Raw genomic sequence first — 23453 nt, 5'->3', positions numbered from 1 at the left:
TTGATACACGGGAAGTATTATTAACATGTCCAATGTCCCTCAGTTAAATACATGGTAGAATGGGAATCAGAAACTTAGAAATGTAACCTTGAAGTATATATTCTTAACTATAGCTTTCTTTCCTTTGTGGAATATAAAAATTAATTGAAGGGTAGATCTAGAAAATCTAAAATGGATTCACTGAAAGCTCTAGATGGAGTTGAAAATATAGAAGTAGAGATCAAACAGAGCAAAATAAAATTTGCTATTGCTGAGGAAAATGTCTTTTTGTGTAATAAGCCCAGCTGGCCCCCAAAGCAAGCTAAAATGATATATATTAAGTTGTAAGTATTTTTTAATTCTTTTCTTAACAAAAGGGTAAAATTACCTGTTACTTACTACAAATAGAGAAAATCTTGCCATTTTTTAAATAATCAATTTGAAGAGCTGTATATATGATGAATACAGAGAAATTAAATTAACTACACCTGTGGAAATAAACTATGGAGAAACCCAAAATCATTTCCCAGAACAAGGCCAAGAATTGATAAAAGAACAAACTATCAATTGCTCATGCAGAAGGTCATTATAGTTAAAAAAAATTAAAGCAAGTCCAAAAGAGCCAAAATATTACCTCATGTGTATTACATTGACTTTAGAGACTTTCTTATGAATAGATTTGACACATTGAACCCTAATGAATACAAATGAGCTGAGTTTAAGAATGCCATCAAAGACATCAGACATAAAGAAAGCAAAAGGTCATTAAAACCCCAAATCGAAACCCCCCACCATCAAGTCTATTCTGACTCATGGCCACCCAAAGGGATCCACCCTGTAGGTTTCCAAGGACTATAAATCTTTACACGAGTATAAGCCCTCATCTTCCTCTTGTGGAATGGCTGGTGGTTTTGAATGGCCATGTGAACCTTTCAGATCACAGCTCACCTGGTAGCCAGTCTGGGTTCCTAAAATGTCATTAGAAAAATATAAATTAATAAAATTTTAAAATACCCAATTATATGCCAGAGGGGTCTTTGAAATATGTTTATGAACATAAACTGCCTAAAGTGAATATTATAAATGATAAAAAAGTGAACAAGTACAGATAGAATCCCCTGCCCAGCACTCCTGCTAGTACACAAGAAAATAAACAGGTAAGGTCGACATTACTGGGAAAATGGGTGCTAAAAGTAGATTCAGTGGACTAGGATCTAGTTCACATTTCACCCACAAAGTAATTAAAGAACTTAATGAAACAATCCAAGATCACTGCATCTGCTTGTGAGCTACACTAACCACTCGCCAGGTCAGCAGGATGGAGTCTGCCACCCCTTTCTGCCCCCAAAATATGAGACCCGCAGCAAGCAGTAATTTCCACAGTCTGCTGCCTAAAACTGGTCATATTACCAGCCTCGCAGAATCTCCAAGAACTAGCCACTAGACCTCACATCAGAGTTCCCCTCTCTGCTATGTGCCTTGTGCATGCAGTCGATGGCTTTGCAACTCCCTCCCCAGAAAGGAACAGAGTGACTGTATAGACCATCCCATTTCTGTCTCTCCCCAGCTCCACACCAGCAAGCATAGGCAACAAGAGATAATTAGGCAATAATTTTTTTTGACTGCCCCCATACTTTTGGCACAGAGTCATCCACATGAAGAACAACCCTGTTTCCTAAGCTGGGGTTTACTCTCAGTTCACCACTGGATTGCACAAGCCAACAGAGAATGGTCAGGTGCAGTGGCGGGTGGCTGGAATTAGACAATAATTTGCAGCAATTGAAGAGCCACTGGGATATTTGCATGTGACAAAAGTGAGTTTCCACAGAGCACAACCAGCAGTGCTGGCAGGACTGATGAATTCAGATCCAGTCAAACCCAAACCCACTTCACTTATCTGGTCAGCTTTCCCTGGAGGACAGTGCGGTACAGCCCCTATGCGAGGGAACCCCACAAGTCTGTGGTCCTTTCTGGAACTTCTGTCTATTGGCATAGCATTAACATAACAAGATAGCCAAAATGCTAATTTCCAGAGCATAGCTAAGCATTTGAACATAACAAAACTGGAAAAAGACAATAGGTTCTTATAGCCACAGTGAAAGCCAAAACTGGTTCTACCAGTTTGGGACTCCACAGAAAGTCTTCAAAAGACTTCAAATATTGTGGCCAGACAGTACACACCAGGCCCATATCCACAATGCAGCCCCACCCCAAATGGTCAGTGACATACTTAGAGTTGCCTGTCACAGCCCAGACTCCCAGACCCCATCCCCCACTACCAGTAGCCTCTGAGTCATCAAGGCACACTGACTACATAGCATTGCGACCCATACTTTAGTAGGCCACAGGTAGTCAACACAAAGACTCTTACCAGTGACACAGAGAAAGAGCTCAGAGATCCCAGAAACACGGTGCCCAGTTCTTCCAAAAGACAAGCAAAGATCAACATACCTCAATGCTCTGAACAAGAAAACAAAAGCAAAATGCAACAACAGAGGAAGTCATTTACGTAAAGATGCTCATAGAAGAATTAGACAATAGATCTACAAAAAGAAATCCACAAAAAGAAATCTTCAGCATGATGCTTAGAATAATACAGGATATGAGGGAATCAATGCAGAATAAGTATGCAATGATAGAGGAGATGAAATCCACAATAAAGTGGATGAAGTCCATGCACCAAAGGGAAGTACAAGAATCAATGGATGAGGTGACAGAAGCAAAACACAAGACCAAAAACATCACCAACAAAGTAGAAGAGGTAGGGAATCATACCATTGCCTTTAAGGACAATCAGGCAGACTTTAACAAATGGGAAAGACAGTCAAACAAGATAATCAAAGAGACAGTGAAACACCCTATGAAGAATAATAATATTTGAATACTTGGTCTACAAGAACAAAACACAATAAAGAAGTCAACAAATAAATTAATGAGGGAATTTCTGAAAGCAAACTTCCCCACTCTAATGTATGAGTTCTAGAAACTTATATAGCAATCAGAGAGGACACCAACTAGACTAAACTCTGGGAAGAACTCACCAAGGCATGTAATAGTTAAGTTATACAACTTTGAGGGGAAAAATAAATATTAAGAGCAGCGAGGGGGAAAAAAAGTGGCCACAACATTGGTGCTCATGTAAATATATGCTCAGACCTATCAGCAGATACCATGAAGATGAGGAGAGAGTAGAGTAACATCTTTTGAAACCTGAAAGGAAAAAACACCAAGCCAAGAATCCTATAACCACCAAAATATCTATTAAGATAGACAGCAAGGTAAGAGTCTTTCAGGACAAGAAAAATGTCAAAAATGCCATAAGGAACCCATGCCTGAAAAAAATCCTTGCCAACTCAATATGATCAGAAGACCAAGCTCCACCAAGGTCAAGTAGCAGTGTAACTCCACCAACACCTCAATTTGCTGAAAACAATTATGAAGATAGCATTGCCTCAGAAAGAAAAGAAGGCAAGAATGAAGCTTCCCACACAAGCACAGCACACTGATATTACTGGAGACAGGAAAACACCCCACACATAAGGCACGAAATGACAGCAGTGAACTCACAGGTGATAATAATTCTTAATTTAACAGCTTCAAATAGTACATTAAAAGACAAATGTTAGCAGACTGGCTCAGAAAACATAACCCATCAATCTGTTGTCTGTGAGAAACATATTTTAAACTCACAGGAAAAAAAAAAGGACTGAGAATAAAAGGCTGGCTGGAAATATACCATGAAAATGGCAACTTTAAAAAAGCAGTGGTTATGAACTCAATGTCCAAAAAAATTGACCCCAAAGTGGAAATCAATACAAGAGACAAAGATGGGCACTATACAGTGCTCAAAGGATCAGTAGAATAGGAACCAGTAAGCATAATAAATATATATGGGCCTAAAGAGAGATCCATGAAATATTTCAAACAATTAAAAAGATGAAAAAAGAAATCACAGATTCACCAATGATAGTAGGTGACTTTAATATGTCACTATCAGAAAAAGATAGAGCACTGGTAAAGAAACCCAGCAAGGAGGCTTCTCAGCTAAACATTACAACTAGGCAATTGGGCTTGATAGACATTTACAGACATTTCTTTCCAAATGCAAAGTAATTAACACTCTTTTCAAGTGCACATGGCTCATTTTGAAAAATAGACCACATACTGGAACACAAGTTTATCCTGAGTAATTTAAAAATCATAGAGACTGCTCAGATGACTCTCTTGCACCACCGTGCCATAAAGCTGGAGATCGACAAAAGGATGACCTGATAAACAAGGGCATGCAATTGGAGGATGAATAATGATCTTCTGTGACAAGAATTGTAACTGGCCCAGATTGGAGAGAAACTTAGGAAGCTTCTAGACAAGTGGTTCTCAACCTATGGGTCACAACTTCTTTGGGTGTCAAACAACCCTTTCATAGGAGTCACCTAATCCATAACAGTAGCAAAATTAGAGTTATGAAGTAGCAATGAGAAAAATTTTATGGTTGGTGGGTCATCACAACATAAGGAACTTATAAAAGGCGAACAATATTGGAAGGTTGAGGACCACTGTTGTATACATCAATGAAAATGAGAATGCAACACACCAAAACCTATGGGATATTATCACAGGAAGTTTGATAGCGATTAATACATATATGAAAAAGGAAGAGAAGTATGACTGGTACATCATCACAAGACCTCAAGCAACTAGAACAGAGTCAACAGAACAACCCCCTCCAAAAGCAACAGAAATAATAAAAATCATGGCAAAGTTAAATCAGTGGGAAGACAAGGGAGAATTGCAAAAAAATCAATGCAGCAAAAAGCTGGTTCTTTGAAAGTATCAACAGAATCTACAGACCACTGGCAAGCCAAAACCAAGGAAAGGTAGGAGCAAGCATGAATAGCCAGGATGAGGGATGAAACTGGGGAAATCACACCAGACTCCAAGAGAATTAAAAGGATTATCACAGAGTACTGTAAAAGTGTGTATCAATGAATTCAACAATGTGGAAAACATGGACAAATACTTAAACAATAATTCCATAGCTTATCCCAGATAGAGGTCAGGAACCTTAACAGACCACTAGCAAAAGCAGAAATCGATATGGTTATCGAGAAGCTACCAATAAAAAACAAATCCTAAACCAAACAGCTTCACAGGAGAATTCTACCAAGCATTCAGCGAAGAGTTGACATTGATCCTCCATATATTATCCCAGGGCATAGAAAAAGATGGCAAACTCCCATACTCATTCTATGAAGCCAGTATAACTTTGTTACCCAAAGAGGCCAAGCATCTTATAGGAATAGAGTACTATAGACCGATATCTCTAATGAACACAGATACAAAAATTCTTGACAAAATATTTACTAATAAAATACAAAATTATATGAAACATCATCCATCATGATAGGGTTGGATTCATTCCAGGGATGCAGGGATAGTTCAACATTCAAAAGTCCATCAACATTATTCACCATGTTGATAAGAAAGGATAAGAATCGCATGCTAATATTGATCGACCCAGAAAAAGCTTTTGACAATACCCAATACCCATTCCTAATTAAGACACTCAAAAAGATAGGAATGGAAGGAAAATTCCTCAAGTAAATACATGCTATCTAAAAAAAAGTCAACAGCCAACATCACAGTCAATGGAGAAAAGACAAAACAAACCCACTGGAAAGGGGACCAAACAAAGATGTACCTTGTCTTCATTTATATTCAACATCGTACTAGAGGTCCTAGCTAACAACATAAGACAGTGAAGGACATTAAAGGTATCCATCTGGGAGAGGAGGAGGTGAAACTATTGCTATTTGTAATAACATGATGCTACACATTGAATATTCCCAAAGCTGCATAACAGGAGTACTGACAGCAATAGATTAGTTTGGAAGAGTGACAGAATATAAGATCGATGAACAGAAGTCCATTGGTTGGCTATATACATTGGACAAGACCATGGAAGAGGAGATCAAGAAAGCCATACCTTTAAAAATAGCCAAGCACAAATTAAAATAACTATGGATATATTTAACAAAAAACTTATAAAAGGAAAACTACAGGACCCTACTACAAGAAACCAAAAGCAACCATCACAAATGGAAGACTATCCTACACTCATGGATTGGAAAACTCATTATTGTAAAGATGTCAATTTTACTCAAGGCAATATATAAGTTTAACAATATCCCGATTTAAATACCAACAACCTTCTTCAAAGAGCTGGAAAAACTGACCACCAATTTCATATGGAGGGTGAAGAAGCCCAAAGTTAACAGAGAACTCCTCAAGAATGACAAAGTTGGAGGGTTCCCTTTATCTGACTTTAATACCTACTCCATAGCCACAGAGGTCAAAACAGAGTGGTACTAGCATAATGACAGATACTCAGACAAATGGAAAAGACCAGAAAACCCAGAATAAAACCATCAGCATATAGACAACTGATCTTTAACAAGGGCCCCAAAAGTGTCAAGTGGGAGGTTGATGCCCTCTTTAACAAATGGTGCTGGAAACAATGCACATCACCTACAGAAAAATGAAACAAGATGGTTACCTCACCCTATGCACAGGAACAAACTCAAGGTGGATCACAGACTTAGAAGTAAAACCCCAATTTATGAGGACCATCAACGAAGGAATTGGGACAAACCTAAGAAGTTTAGTTGAGGTTGTATATAGGCCAACTCTAAGAGGAATTTCACACAGGTGAGCCTTAAGTCGACAAGTGAGATAAACTAATAGCAAAACACCTGTGTCTGTCAAAAAACTTCACCAAAAGAATAACATGAAAGCTTTAGCAATGACATAACAGACTAAGGGCTTATTACTAAAATCTACAATACCGTTCTAGCCTGCAAAAAAGAAGCACACACTTAAGCCCTTGAGAAAGTGGGCAAAGGACCTGAAGGGAATTTCAATAGGGAAGAGCTGAATGACCAATAAACAAAGGAGAAAATGCTCCCAATCATTAGCTCATCAGAGAAATGCAAATTAAACAACCATGAGATAACCCCTAACGCCCTTGAGTAGAGCCCAAATCAGAAAATCAGAGCAAAAGATGTTGGAGGGGAAGTGGCAAGCTAGGACATCTCTGCTGCTTATGGTTGTGTAGATCCGTATAGCCTCTGTGGAAAGTGATCTGGCGATATTTAAAGCAAACGGAGAGTGAGCTACCTTGACCCAGTTGTTCATGGAACAACTCATGAAAAGAGTGGGCTACAAGGCTGGCCCCAATTGGAGCGAAACTTGCCCCTCCCTAGAAGTGTGTGCTACAAAGAACAACACTAAATCTACAGTTTGGGAGAGTGGTTGGCATGCCTCCTCACACAGAAGCAAACCAAGAAGGAAAAGGGACAATGAGACTGTAGACCCCATATTGGCACATTAAGCCTTAAGGACGAAGTCCTGCCCACAGCTGCTAAGGCACAGAGAGGACTGTAGGCCAACAACTGCTCCAAACAAGGTGTCCCTCCTGGAGCATACCACGATAGGGGACAATACTGAGGACACACAGCGGGGAGTTAGTCTGGTCTGAACCACACACAGCAGGGTGAAGCAAAAAGGGAACACAACACATCAGCAATTGGAGCAAAGACAAGCCACAAAGCCCCTTAGGAGCCACCAAAATAGACTTCAGGCTATGAGGGGAAGTTCCCAGAATACCTGAGGACCAGTCGAGAGATAGCAATAAATGTCAGCAGACAGACCCGGACTTATGGTTGCTTTTTTCTCTTTTGGTTTTTTGCTAGTTATTTTTTTCTCTTTTTATTCAAACATGTGTTTTCCTTTTGTTTTGTCCCCGTTATTGTTGGTTTGCCTACTAATATAAAATAGGCATGGGAAGAAAGCTCGAGGAGAAAGCAATGGTTCCAGAGGGACTTGGGGTGGAGAGAGATGGCAGGGAGAGGGAGCAGTGAGCAACCAATGCCATAGACAAGGGAACTACTAGGGAATTAAAATCAACAATGAGGAGGATGTAGAGATCCCGAGGGTGTTGGAGCAACAGCACTCTAGCTGAGAGGAATTACTAAGAGACAGAAGAAGGGCAAGTGTGGTGGTGGGGCAGGAAGAAAGTAAAAGGAAATGAAAGATCTAGAAAGCAAAGCAAGGGATAGAGATATAAACCTTGTGTACATATGTAAATACATGAATTCATAAAAATATAGGCATTTCACATATATATACATATATTTATGTATACATTTATATGGAAATACACTGAGTAGTGGACTGGATTTGGGCCTCTGCTCATGGCCTGCCTCAACACAAGAACACTTTGTTCTAACAACTAGGCATTCTGTGATGCTCATCCTCCCAACACAATTGCTGAAGACAAAATGGGTACACAAGCAAATGCGATGAAGAAATCTGAGGGCGCCCAGCTATCAAAAGATAAAGCATCTGGGGTCTTAAAGGCTTGAATTTAAACAAGTGGCCAACTACCAAAGAAGCAACAAGCCCACAAGGAAGGAGCACACCAACCTATGTGATCATGAAGTATCGACAGAATCAGTTAAAGGGCATCAGAAGACACAAAACAGACATACGAAAACACCACAATGTTAAGAGCCAGGGGAGTTGTAGCAGAGACCCAAAACCCATCTGTAGACAATGGGACATCCCCTCACAGAAGGGTCACAGGGAAGAGATGAGACAAACAGGACACAGTATAGCACCAGTGAAACACACAATATTCCTCTGGTTCCTTGAGGCTTCCTCACCCCCCACTATCTTAACCTCAGTCCTGCCTTTCACTGAGGACTAGACACACAGGTGCAGATAAGAGCTTGCAACTCATGGAATCCAGGTCAGATAAGCCCTTCAGGAAAGAAATGAGAGTAGGGATACCAGGAGGCTAGGGGGAAGGTGCGGTGCGAAGAGGAGGGGAGAAGGGGGAAAGAATTGCAATGAATTACACAACCACCACCCCCACCCCCCACCCCCCCAGGGAGTGACAACAGAAACCCTGGCTGAAAGGAGACAGGGGTCAGTGTAATATATGAAGAAAACAATATTTTATAATTTATCAAGGGGTCATGAAAGTGGGAGAGGGTAGGAAGAGGAAAAAGAGAAGCTGAGACCAAGTCTCAAATAGAAAGTAAATATTTAGGAAATAATTATGGCGACATATGTACAAATATGCTTGATACAGTTGATGTATGGATCATGAGAAGAGCTGTAAGAGCCCCCAATAAAATTATCTTAAAATAAAGAATAAAGGATATTTTTCAGGACACTAAAAAATAGTAAGTATACAGAATATTGGAAAAGACACATTCAGAAAACAAATTAAAGTGTGATATTAATATGTTCAAGACCTAAAGTTACAAAACCATGAGGAAACTACAAGCTCAGCCCCTCTCAAGCTGAAAAACTAGAGAAAATATTTAAGACTTGAGTTGAAATATTAAAGGATTCTAAAGAGAAAAAGAGTAGAGAGTATCAGAAAGTTACTTGTTTACTTATGATTTATTAACCTTGCAAAGGTATTTTGCTGTTATGATTATGAAAAATTGTGGATAACATTGAGACCCATGGGAATTTGAAAACAATTAACTGTCCTTAGGCTAGCCTTGTACATAGACCAAGAAACATTCATTCAAAAAGATCAAGGATACTTGATTTAAAGTCTGCAAAGATGTGTCACAGTTTTATCCTTTCACCATATGGATTCAATCAGTATGCTTAGCAAATAATCCAAGAACGTGGACTACAGGAAGAAAAATTGACTTTAGGACTGACAATTATGTAGATGATACAGTCTAGCTTGCTGAAATCAAGGTGAACTTGAAGTATTGGTGATGAAAATTAAAAGACTAAAGCCCTCACAATGCCTTGTAATTTAATAATTGTACATTTAAAAACTTCATAATTTGAGCAATAGACAACATCATGATAAATGGATAATAAGTTGAATTTGTCAAGGATTTAATTTTGCTTGGATCCACAATCAATGCTTCTGGAAACAGCAGTCAAGAAAGCAAGTGATATATTGCATTAGGCACAGGACCTCTTTAAAACATTACAGAATAAAGAGGTCACTTTTGAAGAAAAAGATGTCATTTTAGATTACCAAAGCAGTGAGCAAATTTTACTTGGAAAAAGTACAGCCAGAATTCTCCTTAGAAGTAAGGATTAGGGGGGAATGCTCTAAAATAGATTCTCTTGCTGATTTTACAATTCCCCTTGATATGATTGAATGAGTGAAATATTCAATTGTATGATGTGTAAATTGTGTGCCGGAGAAAATGTTGGGAAAAAATACCCAAACTGTCACCATTATATCTTGTCAATCAAAGAGCATAGAATTGTTGGAAGGGGAAGAGTTGGGAAGATAGAAACACTGCCTTCAGAAGTTCATCGATCTAGATGGAGATGTCAAGAAAAAATGGCTTCATATTTAGAAAATTTTGTTTAATACAGGCTTCTATTATTTGGTGGCCCTTAAAAAAAGGTAAGGATTAGAAGGCATCATCTTATATAATTTGGACATGTTATCAGGAGGCACAAGGCTCTAGAGTTTACATCATGCTTGATAGAGAGACAGTTAACAAAGAAAGAAAAATCTTTACTGATATGTACTGACAAACTGCCTGTAATAATAGTTGGTCCAAACGTTAGTGTCACTTGGGGGCTAAACAGATATTAACAGAAATCTCTGGAACTGATAGAGGTGATGACGGCGAACTTACTCCAAGGTCCTTGGCCATGAGAGTGGTGGAGGCAGAGGTGGAGGAAGAGGTGGTGGCGGCAGCAGTGGTTTGCCAGCATCTGGGCAGTGATATCACCAGGATTGTTGTCACCTATAATTGAGTGAGGTGACCCGTCCCTGTGCAGTCACATCACCAAATGAAGCACTTCATCACTCCTCCATTTCCCATCAGTCAGGATGACATTATAGCACAGGTAGAGTGGAGAATCTTCGTGTTGGCTAATGAGAGAGGAGCTTCAGGGAGTTGTCATGCACAAGCTGAGAAGGGGCAGGGCTGCAGGGTGCAACCATTGGCCCTGCGTGCTGGGAGCTGCCCAATGAATGGGAGCAGACATTGGAAGCCCATTCACCCAGTTGGAGTGATATTGTGAGTTAACACACTGGGTGACACAACCCAGCTGAGGTCACTGGGCTCAAACACAGCAACGATTGTGTGCAGAGCAATGTTTACTTCTTTCATAGACAGGGTCGCTGTGAGTAGGCAGTAACAACAGAGTACCTAACAGAAATGGAATATGATGAATGTTTCAGTCACCATTTCTAGACTTTACCTTGATTATATCTGGAGCACTTTGGGAAAATGCACTATATATAGATATAGTATTTTAAGAAATATGGAAGATACAAATTAATCTCTGTTTATTGTCTTTTTCTGCCTGCCAATAAAGTTAGGCTAACACCTACCCAAATTTCAAAAAGCAGTAGGCTTTAGATTGATATTCCAGAGCCTACACGTGCTTCCTTTTCTGAAAACTACCCAGCATAAAGATGAAATTTGCTAAATGAATATTGGCATGTCCTCCATTGTGGATATCTAAATTGACAGAAGATGTTAGAAAGATTCAACTGGAAATAAACTGATTTTAGCAGTAGAAGAAAAATGCATTTGAGAAATTGAGTGGGCTTGACAGAGGATCTTATTGAAAACTATTACAAAATGTTTTACTTCTCATTGAAAAAGCAAATGGATTGTGTAATTTGATCTTACTATAGTTCCCACAAATAATGAAAAAAAGGATTTCCCTGAAACGTAGATGAATCTTAATTCATATACATACATTGTGGTTGTGAGGTGCTGTCCAGGTAGTTTGGGCTCAGTATGTTTGAGCCAACTAGATGCAACAATCCAATCTCATTAAGGTTCTTCTTTTTCTCGGCCTCGCTAATTTATCAAGAACGGTTTCCTTTTCCAAGGACTGATCTCTCCTGATAAAATATGTGAAACAAAGTTTGCTCATTGTGACAGTCTGGGTTGACTAGAGAAACAAATCCAGAGCCACTCATCAATATTTAAGGAAGCTTTACATCAAAGATTAATTGTATATTGAGAAAATGCCCCAGAGCAGTGCAGATCAAATCCATAAGTCTGATATTAGCCCATAAGTCCAATATTAGTCAAACAAATCTTCAGACTCACAATCACATGCAATGATACAAAATGCAGGAAGATCACAGGCCAGGGCAAAGTCTTGTGGATCCAATGGTGGAAGCATCTCAGGCTGGTGCAGGTCTCCACGTGACCGCTCTAGCTCCCCGTGTGTGGCTCTGGAAGAGGAAGGGGAAGCAGAGGGAGCTCTTGCAGGTCTAAGCAAGACTCTGCATGGCTTGTCAAAAGGAAGACCAAGGCAGAGAGAGAAAGGAAGTTCCCGGAATCCTCTTGGGAAGACCATATCCACAGAGAGGCATCATCAGGCGGTGACCTCATTGGCAGGCTAGACTCCACCCCTATACTTATTTATCAAGTGGACATGAAATTATGTAACTACCACCGCCATCCTCACTTCTGAGGACCATTTTGGCTGAACTATTTCCAAGAAAAATGTGCTTCTTCTTTTGGCAATCTATGTTACTTTCAATATTTTTCACCAACACTAATTTAAATGCAAGCTTCATCTTTAGGCTTCCTTATTCGATGTCTAACTTGCACATGCAAATGAGGGTATTGAAAGAGGCATGGCTTGGGTCAGGCATACCTTATTTCTCAAAGGAGCACTCTTACTCGTGTACATTCTAAAGAAGTCATATGCAGCAGATTTATTCAATGCATGCATCATTTTCTTTCTTTATTGCTACCTCCTTGAGCATTAATTTTGGATAAAACATATTTTCAATATTTGAATTTGTGCTATCAGATAAGTCATTTCTAAAACAATAACAAAAGAATATAATTATTTAATTAAATACAAGATACTAGATGTTTACATTTTATTAAAGAGCTCCAATAAAATGGGTTAAGTTGGATAGCAAATTAGAGATTTGGAAACTAAGGCAAAAACACACAGCCTTGAACAAAGGAAAACATAGCCATTTAATTTTGTCCCTTAATGCTTGAAATATCTGTGAATATAACTGACTATTAATATGTTATGAACCCACTAACTTCAGAACCGTCTAACTGTTATCCACATCGGTGAGCTTTTTTTACTTTTGAGTTTTATTTTGTTATATTCTTAAATGTATCATTTCTTAGGCAACGTTAACCATGCCAGTGATTGAACCACCATCGGTATGATGCTCGCCTCCAGACTTATTTATTTTCTACCTTGATCTCTCTCTCAAGCTCACATTGAATTTTTTTACTGAACATCCTCAGAATGTCTCAAGAGGTTTTTGTTTGTTTGTTTGTTTTTAATCAATCCATTATCTTCTTGCACTCCCTTGATGACCTCTTCCTGTGATCTCTGTTGCAGCTAGGGTAAGTAAAGTCAGACACATGGTCAACTCTCTCCATGTCTATTTCCTCTTCTTCCACATCTATAATCAGATGGTCTTAGAGATTCTACCTCCTTAATATCTCAGAATCCACCTCATCAAACTTGTTTGTCTTGCCTAGATAACTTTGGGACTCTCTTGATTGGATTCCCTATTCTTGGTCTTACCTTTTCCAGATAATTCTCTACTAAGCCCCTAGAAAGCAGAAGCATGAATGAGAAGGCATTAAACTACTAGCAGTCCTTTTCTGTCGATTTGTCCACTAGAAATGATGACTGGTCCTTTGGAGTCTGGCCTTCACTTACTCACCAGCTTAGTTTCTTGCTGTCCCCTATATGACCCTATGATTAGCTATACTACCCACGGGCTCGCAGATGCATTATGTTCAGTTGCATTTTGCCTCGGCTGTTCTCTTTACTTGCAATGCCTTTTCATACATTCGAATCCACTAGTTCCTATTTCCTTCTTCAGGAATCAAGGTGAGCATCTCATCTTTTGTTATTTCTTCTCGTATTAGTTCCAGACTCAGGTGATACTTTAGCTCTGGGTATACTCATTAGCTAACTTGTCTCATGGCAAAGTACTGCGTGCCTGGTTCTCCTTTTTATTCATTTCTAGAACAGAGACTCTTTACGGTCACCATAACTCCTTGTGCATGCCAAGCATATAATAGATGGGATTAACTGAACAAATGGATGACTAGAAATTTTGACAAATAATTTACAATTTACTTTTCTGTGTAGTCTACTCAAAGCCAAAGAGAAGAGAAACTCTGGGTACCTAGGTACTGCGAGATGAACACACTGACCTGGAGTCAATTTGTGAGACATTGTTCTATTATGTTCAAGGTCTTCCAGACAAGACAAACAGCACTGCTGTTTCAAATTGGCAGGCAGGCCTGGACAAGAAAGTTTCTAGTGAGGGGCTCTTTCTGCAGTGTTTTATGAAAATGTCACAAAATATACAGAGACATTCAATTGTCTTTGTAATGCTTGAGTTTCATTCAAACATGAAACTCATGCATGTATTAAAGAAATGAAGATTCAAACATACGTCCTTTGTTCCCTCTCTGCACAGAGTATTAGTGGCGATACCTTACCCAGGAGAGGCTTCACTAGACTCCCATAGGAAAGACTCAACACTTTCAAATCTAATAAGCAAATATCAAGGAAAAGAGTCTATGTTACCATTCTAGGAAAATGCTTTGTAAACATCTTGCAAGGAAGATGAGCAACTTGTGAGGTTGAGCGTTGGCTTTGGGGACTGTGCCAGCATCTTGCAAGGAAGACAAGTTGCTTCTCAGGAAGGTCACTGGATTGCAGGCTGTGGTTAGTGGCACTTTCTCCAGCTAGGAACATTGCTCATCTGCCTGTTGGCCAGGGACACTCATGACCCCCCAATACAAGGATTAGCCAGTGTATTTATCTCTAGCTGAAAACCTTCAGCAAAGGAATGCAGCTAGTATGTATACCTCTTGGCCACAGATGCTCAATAGCCAATGAGTGCAGGGACTAGCAAGCATTGACCACCTCAAGGAAAGAGCGGTGTCCAGTGGTTTTATTCTGCTGGCTATAAACCTGTTTTCTCAGTAAGTCCCTTCTAACACACCTGCCTGCATTTACATTTTCGGAGTTTTCCCCTTCTATATTGGGTAGTGTTTGTTTTCCTTGGGTCGTGACTTAACTTTAAGACACCTTCCAGACCCACAGCCTAGTAATTTTTAAGTTATGCACTCATCCTTACCTTTTATAAGAGCAATGAGATGGGCTCCTGAGTCCTTCTGAAGCCGTTAATACCATAATACTAGCATGCACAAAACTCAGGTAAGGAAGAGAAACCAGGAAGAATTCATCCTGCTCCTTGATCTGCTGCGGCACCCACGCTAACCATGGGGGAAGGGTACAATTCTGGTGGGACCAAGGACACGCCAGGAATATATTTACTTAGCTTCAGCAGCCATTTGGGAGCATTAATTCATGTTCCTACACCTTCAGTAAATGACCACTCATTACTGGTTTTCAGCATTACTCTATGATTCATTTATCCTATATCTTCCTTATAACAATTTTAGAAAATGGACAATTATTTAATATTCTTACCTAAATAAGAAAAAAGATACAGATAGCTTTCTTGTTGTGGTCATGAATAGGGATCTTTGCATTGGTTCTGAGTCCCAATAATCTTCTGTATGACAAGACAACACCGCCGGGTCCTGTGCTATCCTCGCAAATGTTGCTATATGTTTGTGAGCCTATTGCTATAGCTCCAGGGTCAATCTTTCCCCTTGAAGGTCTTTCTTTTTCATTTTTTTCCTGACATTCTACCAAGCATAATGTCCTCTTCCCAGGATTACTCCCCAATTGATATTAACTCCTGATAACATAGGAGACAAGCGTGCACAATCCTTGCTCCTAAGGAGCAGATTGGTTTCACTTCATTTAAGATGGATTTATTTGATCTTCTCACAGTTCATGGTATATTCAATATTCTTTGACATGAGGATAACTCTAATTTATCAATTCATTATATAACTTTATTATTTTGTCCAAAGTCAGTCAATTGAGTAAGTGTTAGACTGGGAATCCATAACTTGGTGATGTGATTTCAAAAGATCATCCTTTTAACTACTTTAATCTTGTTGTTAGGAATTTGGATTTACTGACATTTTCTAGTTATCCTTTAATTTGTGTACATTTGCTCATACTTTAAAATAATTGACGCAACCCCTATTTTCAGCAAAATCTTGACTACAATCATCTCCACTTGCAGCACGTGCAGATTTTCAGGTATTCTGAAGGTGTCAAACTTTTTCTTGAATGAAAGTAAGTCTAAATAAGAACAGTATACACCTGTTTCAACTTACCTACTAATTCTTAAAGAAACAATTAAGAATGGATATCATTCCTGGGACTGGTGTGTTCTACTTTTTATTAAATAAACTGTTGAAAGATTGATACAGAATATTTAAAATCTATTAGAAGTTTCAGAGAAAGGTAATGGAAAGGAAAAAAATTAAGTGTAACAAAACAAAAGTAATTATTGCCAAAGAAAAACTCAAATTTTCTCCTTGAAGGTCTATAATAAGCTCTTCAAAAATTAAGCATAACTAATTTTAAAAAATGTATCATCAGAGCACTTATATTGCTGCCATTATGTTTCTTTTTTCAACCCTCCTCCCAATGATATCACTTTCTCCATGATTTTCCATCACCTTCATCATCCTGATGACCTTCAAAGAGGTAAGTCCTATGTCAATTCCTCTTTATTAAGTCTCTGGACTTAGCCCAAAGGGGATCTGATCCTGGTTTAGCATTCTGTGAGCCCTCTGTAGTACACCTCTAATTACTTAGATTAGGCAAGACAACCAAGGGTAGATAAGTAACTGAGAATATACCTTAGAGTCAAATATTTGATTAGGAAACTAAAATAATGAGGTGCATTCAAGGGAAATAACAAAAGCGTAGAGACAATAGCTTCTAAAATGAACTGAAGAGCAGAAAATTATAGAGTATCATTTTACATTAAAAAATTCTCACCAACACTTTAACTCTGGTTGTGCAGTGGCTTAGCATTTGGCTGCTAACACCAGAAATCACAGATTTGAACTCGTGGAAGAGAGCCATGGTCACTGGTTCTCACTAAGATTTATAGCTTACAAAACCAGTGGAACACTTTTACTTTACATACAGGTTCACTAGGAGTTTGAATTGGCAAACTAACAGTGGATTTACAGCTTTTGGGTTTTCTAGATACATAAAGTGAGGGGTGGGGGGGCGGGGGGCGGGGGGATAAACAAAAACTTAGCCGACCTTGCCATTTTATTTTCACCTGACAAAAAGAACAAGAGGTGATATACATAATGATCATCTGGAACACAGTGTAAAAGCTAACAAGGAAAGAAATATGTGAACCTAGCGCTGGTGGGTAATCTTACGTGATGTTTGGTTCCACTATTGGTGATTTATAACAGTGTTTGTCAAAACGTGTAATGTTTCCCATCACCCCTCCTCTGGCTGGCAGAGAAGAAGAAAAAGCTTCTGAGGAAATTTCAAGTAAATCCCTCAGCTTGGTCATTTCTATTTAAAATAAAGCCACAACCACCCCCTCACACTTAGGGAATAAAGCAACATCTGAATATATGAGCTATTGTTCAGCAAAGTCCAGTCAGGCCCAACTAATTTAACAAAACATACAGAAAAACAAACAAAGCTCAGCCCAAATGCAAAAGCGTAAGTACTCAAACCCAAATTGGCAGGGAAAACATTATTATTGTATTAGCATCTATAGTTTACAGTTACTATGATTCTAAGATATGTCAAGAAAACAGACCCCATTTCTCTTCCATCCCAATTTTAAAAAGTAGTTGAATCAGGTGTCACTGGTGTTGGGAGACTGAGGGTGATAGAAAAGATATTTTTAAAAGTTTTATGTTTAGGGATCAAAAAAAGAAAAAGGAGAAACTTAATGAACAGATTACTATTCCCAGCATTATAATGCCTGATACGTCTGAGTTGATGAGACGTACTCACTGAGTATGAGCGAGGTCTTAACAGCATGTATCCAGCCGAGACTCCATGTAGAAAATCCCCCCTAGGTTTCCCCCTATACTCACAGACTCACTCTGCCATCGAGTTGATTCCAGCCCCCAGCTACCCTACAGTACAGAGTGGAACCTCTCTGTAGGCCTCTGAAACTGTAAATCATTACTGAGTTAAAAACCTCATCTTTGCCCTACAGAGCGGCTGGTGGTTTCCAATCGCTGACCGTGCTGTTATCAGTGCGACCTCTATCTACAGTGCTGTCAAAGCTCCTTCTAGTAATGCTAGAGAGGGACAGCAATGCGATGAATGGTCTCCAGTGCCACTCATCCAGACGGTAACATGTGCAGCTGTCTTCTTTCCGGTCAGAAATGAGAGCAGGGTATGTGTTGTACATGTGGCTTTATTTCTTTTGTTAATCTTGGAAAATTTATGCTCAATCTTTCTCTAATCCTGGGATTCCATTTCCATTTAATTTACAGTTCCTTCTTATTTCTCATGTATCTCATACATTCTTGTATGTCTCCTTTGTTTTTGTATCCATAGTTCATTCTGGATTATTTTGTTGTATTTATTTATTTTTTTCTGAACAAGTTTTGAGAATATTAATTCACCCTCCCTTATTCACCTTCATCTGCTCTCTTTTCAAACATTTTATTAGGAGCTCATACAACTCCTATCACAATCCACACATATACATACATCAATTGTATAAAGCACATCTGTACATTCTTTTCCCAAGTTTTTTTAAATTAATAAATCTTTTTATTGTGGCTCATACATCTGCTCTTAAACCTGTCTGTTGAGTTCTGTAAGTTCACCATTTGATATTTTAAGGAAGTTTTTCATTTTTCACTTAAATTCTCCATTTCAACATTTTTATTCCTAAATATATTCGCTTAAAGCTGCTAATTGTTTCTGTCTCATTCTCTGAGGTGGTGACACTTGCCTGACAACGGCGGTGATAACGACAATGACGGTGGGGGCGCCTGTGCTGCAGCAGCCAGTTCTTTCCAATTCCTGACTTGGCGGTGAGTAGCCCAAGGTAGAACCTACTGCCCTACCAGGGGTCCACATCATCCAGACTCCATCCTCTTTGCTGAGCAACTTGAATGGCCTTTAGACAGAAGAGTAAGGCCGTAGTGAGGGTAAGCATGCCTAGCAGTTGATGTGTTTATATTTTCTCCTGGCATCACCGGGGCAAGAGAAAAGGTACAACTAGTATACATTCCTAATGGGTGCTCAGGCCGTGTCTCTCTTTTACTCTGAGTGGAAACTAGTGACTTCTGAAGACATCTTTCTGAAAGATTGAATGACACTTCTCATGCTACAGCTTGAAGTTGCTCATTAATTCATCTGCAGAAATGAGAGAATAGAACTTTTAAGCTTTTAACCCCTGCCCTCTTCTGTCTAATTCACCGCATTTCCCTTCAAGAAGTGTCTGGGTGGATGGCCTCCAAAGGTGATTTTACTTTTCTAGAGGAGTAGACAGTCTCACCTTTCTTCTGCAGAGCAGCTGGTGGTCTCAAACTGCTGACTTTGCGCTAATCAGCCCAACACACACATAGCCACTGTGCAAACAGGCCTCCCATCACAACACTAAAATGATGAAATAATCACGTCCTTCCATATTTCTGCTTCTAAATTTAGAATGCTAAACATATGTCTTACAGATTACTAATACCTTGCAGTTAATAGTTAAAGAGAGTCAAAAAGGTAGACATATTTCTATTTCTAAATTAATAATATGCGCCCCAGTGCACACACAAAAGCCATGTTAACATTGTTAAGCTCTGGTATCTGTGAATGTGACTGTATTTGACAAGGAGACCCTTTGTAAGTTAAACTCAGATAACGGAAGGTCATAGTGGAATAGCATGGGCCTTGAGTCAAATATCATATCCTTATATCTTTATAAGGTGAGGAGAAGAAACATGGACATAGAAGAAAAGGAGCCATACAAAAAAGAAGATAGAGATCAGAACTACGCTGCCAAAAACCAATAAATACCTCTGGCGACCAGGTGTTGGGAGAGACAAGAATAGATTTTCCCATGGAGGCTTCAGAGGGAATATAACCCCACAACCCCTGATTCTCAGTCATTTAACCTCCAGAACTGTGAGGAAGTACATTTCTATTCCTTTCAGCCACCCAAATTGCGATATTTTGTTTTAACATCTTATAAAGCATATATATATATACTTGTATATATCTTTATATAATTTATAATATCTAAGTTTTACTCCATGATCGTGGATTTTGTAGTCTAAAAAGTGTTTGGGTTGCTATAAGTTCTACAGTAAATAATCCATCCAAGCATCTCTATAAAAATACCTGGAATAGGCGCACCTGCCATTCTTAACTAAGTATTATAGTTGGGTTACTATGGACTAAAGGAGGGAAAATAAGAGAAGTCATTGAGGAAATGAGATTAAGGCCCACACCTGACCTTCTCCGGCTTCAGTAAGGAGAAGGAGAATCCAGTTCCATGAACACTCAAGGCTGGTCGCTACCAGGTAGAAATTCATTATGCCACCAGCTGCTCTGCAGAAGAAAGATGAGACTACTCCTCCCCACCTTCCTTCTATTGCCTGACACCAACTATTCCTCTCATAGATTCCTCTCTACATTCCTGCTGGCTTCAATAATTTCTGGAAATGGCTACCTAAAGCTTACGATCAGAACTTAAAATTGTGGGGATTTATTAGGGAAGCTAACAGGTTATCACAAATATCAGGATAGGAAAACATCAATAATAAAGTACTCTTGTCCAGAGAATTGTCTCTGCTCAGTCATGCCGGCAGACACTTATTCGTCTCTAGTACCCGCCTCTGGACCACATGGTCCTCAGGCCTCCTCTGCCTTGTGCTGTGGGCTGAGAAGCCCACTGCTCTGCTCTGCAGCTTAGTGTCAATGCTGCTGCCTTTGCTGCTCCCATCACTGCAGACAGGGACTCCCACACACTCCCCTGGGACTCCTCTTTCTTCATCACCACAGGGGTCTCTCTGCTCCTGCCTCTGAGAGGCCCTCTTATTCCCAGAGGAATTGCAAAATGCGCTAATCCCTGAGTTCCAGTACTCCACATTTATCTGTAGGCCCCTAGCCAAGGTACTGGTTGGGAATCACAAAAGCTATGAATGGTAGAACCATACTGAACAATTTCACTTCACCACAGTAGCACGACTATAAATGAGCTCTATCTGCATATGACAGTCAACATGACCACTTTATCTGCTACACCACGCCATAAATAGTATTACATGTTTCTACTCACAGTGCATATTTCAGTGGAATTATGTCCTGCCTCCTTGGTATATTCATCTTACACTCACAAACCAAAATCAAACTCACTGTCATTGAGTTGATTTCTACTCATAATAACCCTGTAGGACAGGATAGAACTCTCCCATTTGTGTTTTTGAAACTGCAAATCTTTGTGGGAGCAGGAAGCCTCATCTCAGACTTTACCGAGCAGCTTGTGTCCGAATTGCTCACCTTGCAGTTAGCAGCCCAGCACGCAAGCCCCTCCACCAGCAGAGCTTCTTATTGTCAGCACTGCCATCCTAAGCACTGAACAAAGACCACCCAGAATAACTCCATGGCGATTGGCGGGCGGGTCTTAGGAAAAAAACACATCAACACGGGAGAGTGGAGGATATGCTAATGAGGACATGATGTAGCACCTGCTTTCGTACATGTGAATAACCTATTCATTCTAGAAGCTAGCCTAAAAATACTTAAAATTGGCAAAGTTGTGGACTTGGTGTGATTTTTATTATTTGGGGGCTCATTGTTGTCATTGCCAGATCCAGTAGCTGTTTACTATTAATGGTTTATCTGAAAAGTATCAGTAATCAGGGGTCACTATGAAATGCACCTGAATAAATTATATCTTCTAATAAAATAGGGAAGCCATGATTTAAGCCACTTCTGTGTAATCTATAGATAACATTTCCTTACCAATCTTTATCAGCTCCATCTTCAACTAAAGATGATTTATAGATCCCTGTGGAAATCTATCAAGCTTCAAATGCTTTAGGTATCAATTCTATTTCTATCTCTTGTGCCCTGGGCACAGTTAGTGACTCCTTTCTTCAATTATTGTGTCTCTGAATTCTATACCCTTATCTGTGATCTATTTTCAGAAAAACACATCAATTGAATTACCCATTGTGTTTTCAATTCCAGGTCAGCCGCTGATACTGCCTTCTGAATTTCCTTTGGCTCTGCATCCTGTGTCTCACCTGCTAATCCCAGGCCTTGCATGGTGCTTGGATATCTGCATTATAGAGACCTTCACTTATTTGGGAGGGGAGACTAAATGAGTCTAGTGGATAATAGTTCAATGGTAGAATCCTCATTTATATGTTTTAAAACAGGGATCAATGGCTACACACTGAAACACATGTGCAAACACCATACAGCTATCAAAGAAGGTGTGTATGTTGTCCTGGTGTTGACTAGGTTCAGTACAGCTTCTAGACTAAAATAGCCTGGGAAGAAAGGCCTAGGGGTCTACTTCTGAACATCAGTCAATAAAAACCTATGGATGACCATGAGTGATTACATGGATGGCATAGGAGTGGGCGATGTGTTGTTCCATTGTGCATGGGCCTGTCATGAGTTAGGGGTTATGGCTATGGCAGTTAACATACACATCCATGCATGCAGAAGTCAGAGAAGAGAGAAAACAATAAACTACCAGAATATCTTACTTACTTTAGTGAGAGGAGATTCACATTTAAGAACTCTACTTCCATTTTACAGTTTTCTGGGTCAGTACTATCACTGATATGAATTAAGTCCTGTCTACACCAATGAAGTCTGAGATTACAGCTGAGGCAGCAAGTTACACAGAACTTGGATTCTTCCTCCAACTTATTCCTGATGCCAAGGGCTCAACATATATAAAGAAGTTTACCTTGATATTATCAAGGCAGGATGACATTTAGAAACCATAATAAATTGTGGTAGAGTATCTGGAAATAGTAGGATATATCATGCCCCTCACTTTTTTCCTAATCTCCAATCTAAATAGAAATTTGTTCTCAAAAACCAATTTATTTTAATAGTTTTTTAGCATCTACTTCACATATCATGCAGTTCATCATTCATTCATACTAATAAAAGGTTTGCAATCATCACCACAATCAGTTTCAGAACACTTTATTCTCATACCCACTGTCGTTAACTCCCCACTTCCTCGCATCCATCCCTGCCATCGCTCTATCCAGTTACTGTCCCCAGGCCAGTGCTTCTCCACCTTCCTCATGCTGGGACACTTTCACACAGTTCCTCATGTGGTGACCCCCACAATAAAATTATTTTCATTGCTATTTCATAACTGTGATGTTCATAACTGTTATGAATTGGGCAAACCCTATGAGTTAGTTAGTTTACTGTGCCCACCTAGCTGATAAACACATGTGGGGTTAATTGAAGGGTGGAGGGATAAATGGCTTGGTAAGCCTCGTCTTTCTAGTTCTCCGGCCTCTTGCTTTCTGATGGCG

The 23453-nt window shown here is 39.4% G+C and overlaps 1 non-coding gene across 1 annotated transcript; it reads right to left on the bottom strand.

Annotated features, from left to right (window-relative positions):
* Window positions 1–1599: 1599 nt before the first annotated feature.
* On the bottom strand, window positions 1600–1728 carry LOC142442107 (small nucleolar RNA SNORA65). Its single transcript, XR_012783355.1, has one exon. It is a non-coding gene; the product is annotated as a small nucleolar RNA SNORA65 (small nucleolar RNA).
* Window positions 1729–23453: the final 21725 nt, after the last annotated feature.

Source organism: Tenrec ecaudatus, chromosome 2 (genome assembly GCF_050624435.1).
Source record: "Tenrec ecaudatus isolate mTenEca1 chromosome 2, mTenEca1.hap1, whole genome shotgun sequence".
Taxonomy (NCBI): domain Eukaryota; kingdom Metazoa; phylum Chordata; class Mammalia; order Afrosoricida; family Tenrecidae; genus Tenrec; species Tenrec ecaudatus.
The sequence above is the reverse complement of the archived record's forward strand: the minus strand, read 5'-3'. Positions and strand labels throughout refer to the sequence as shown.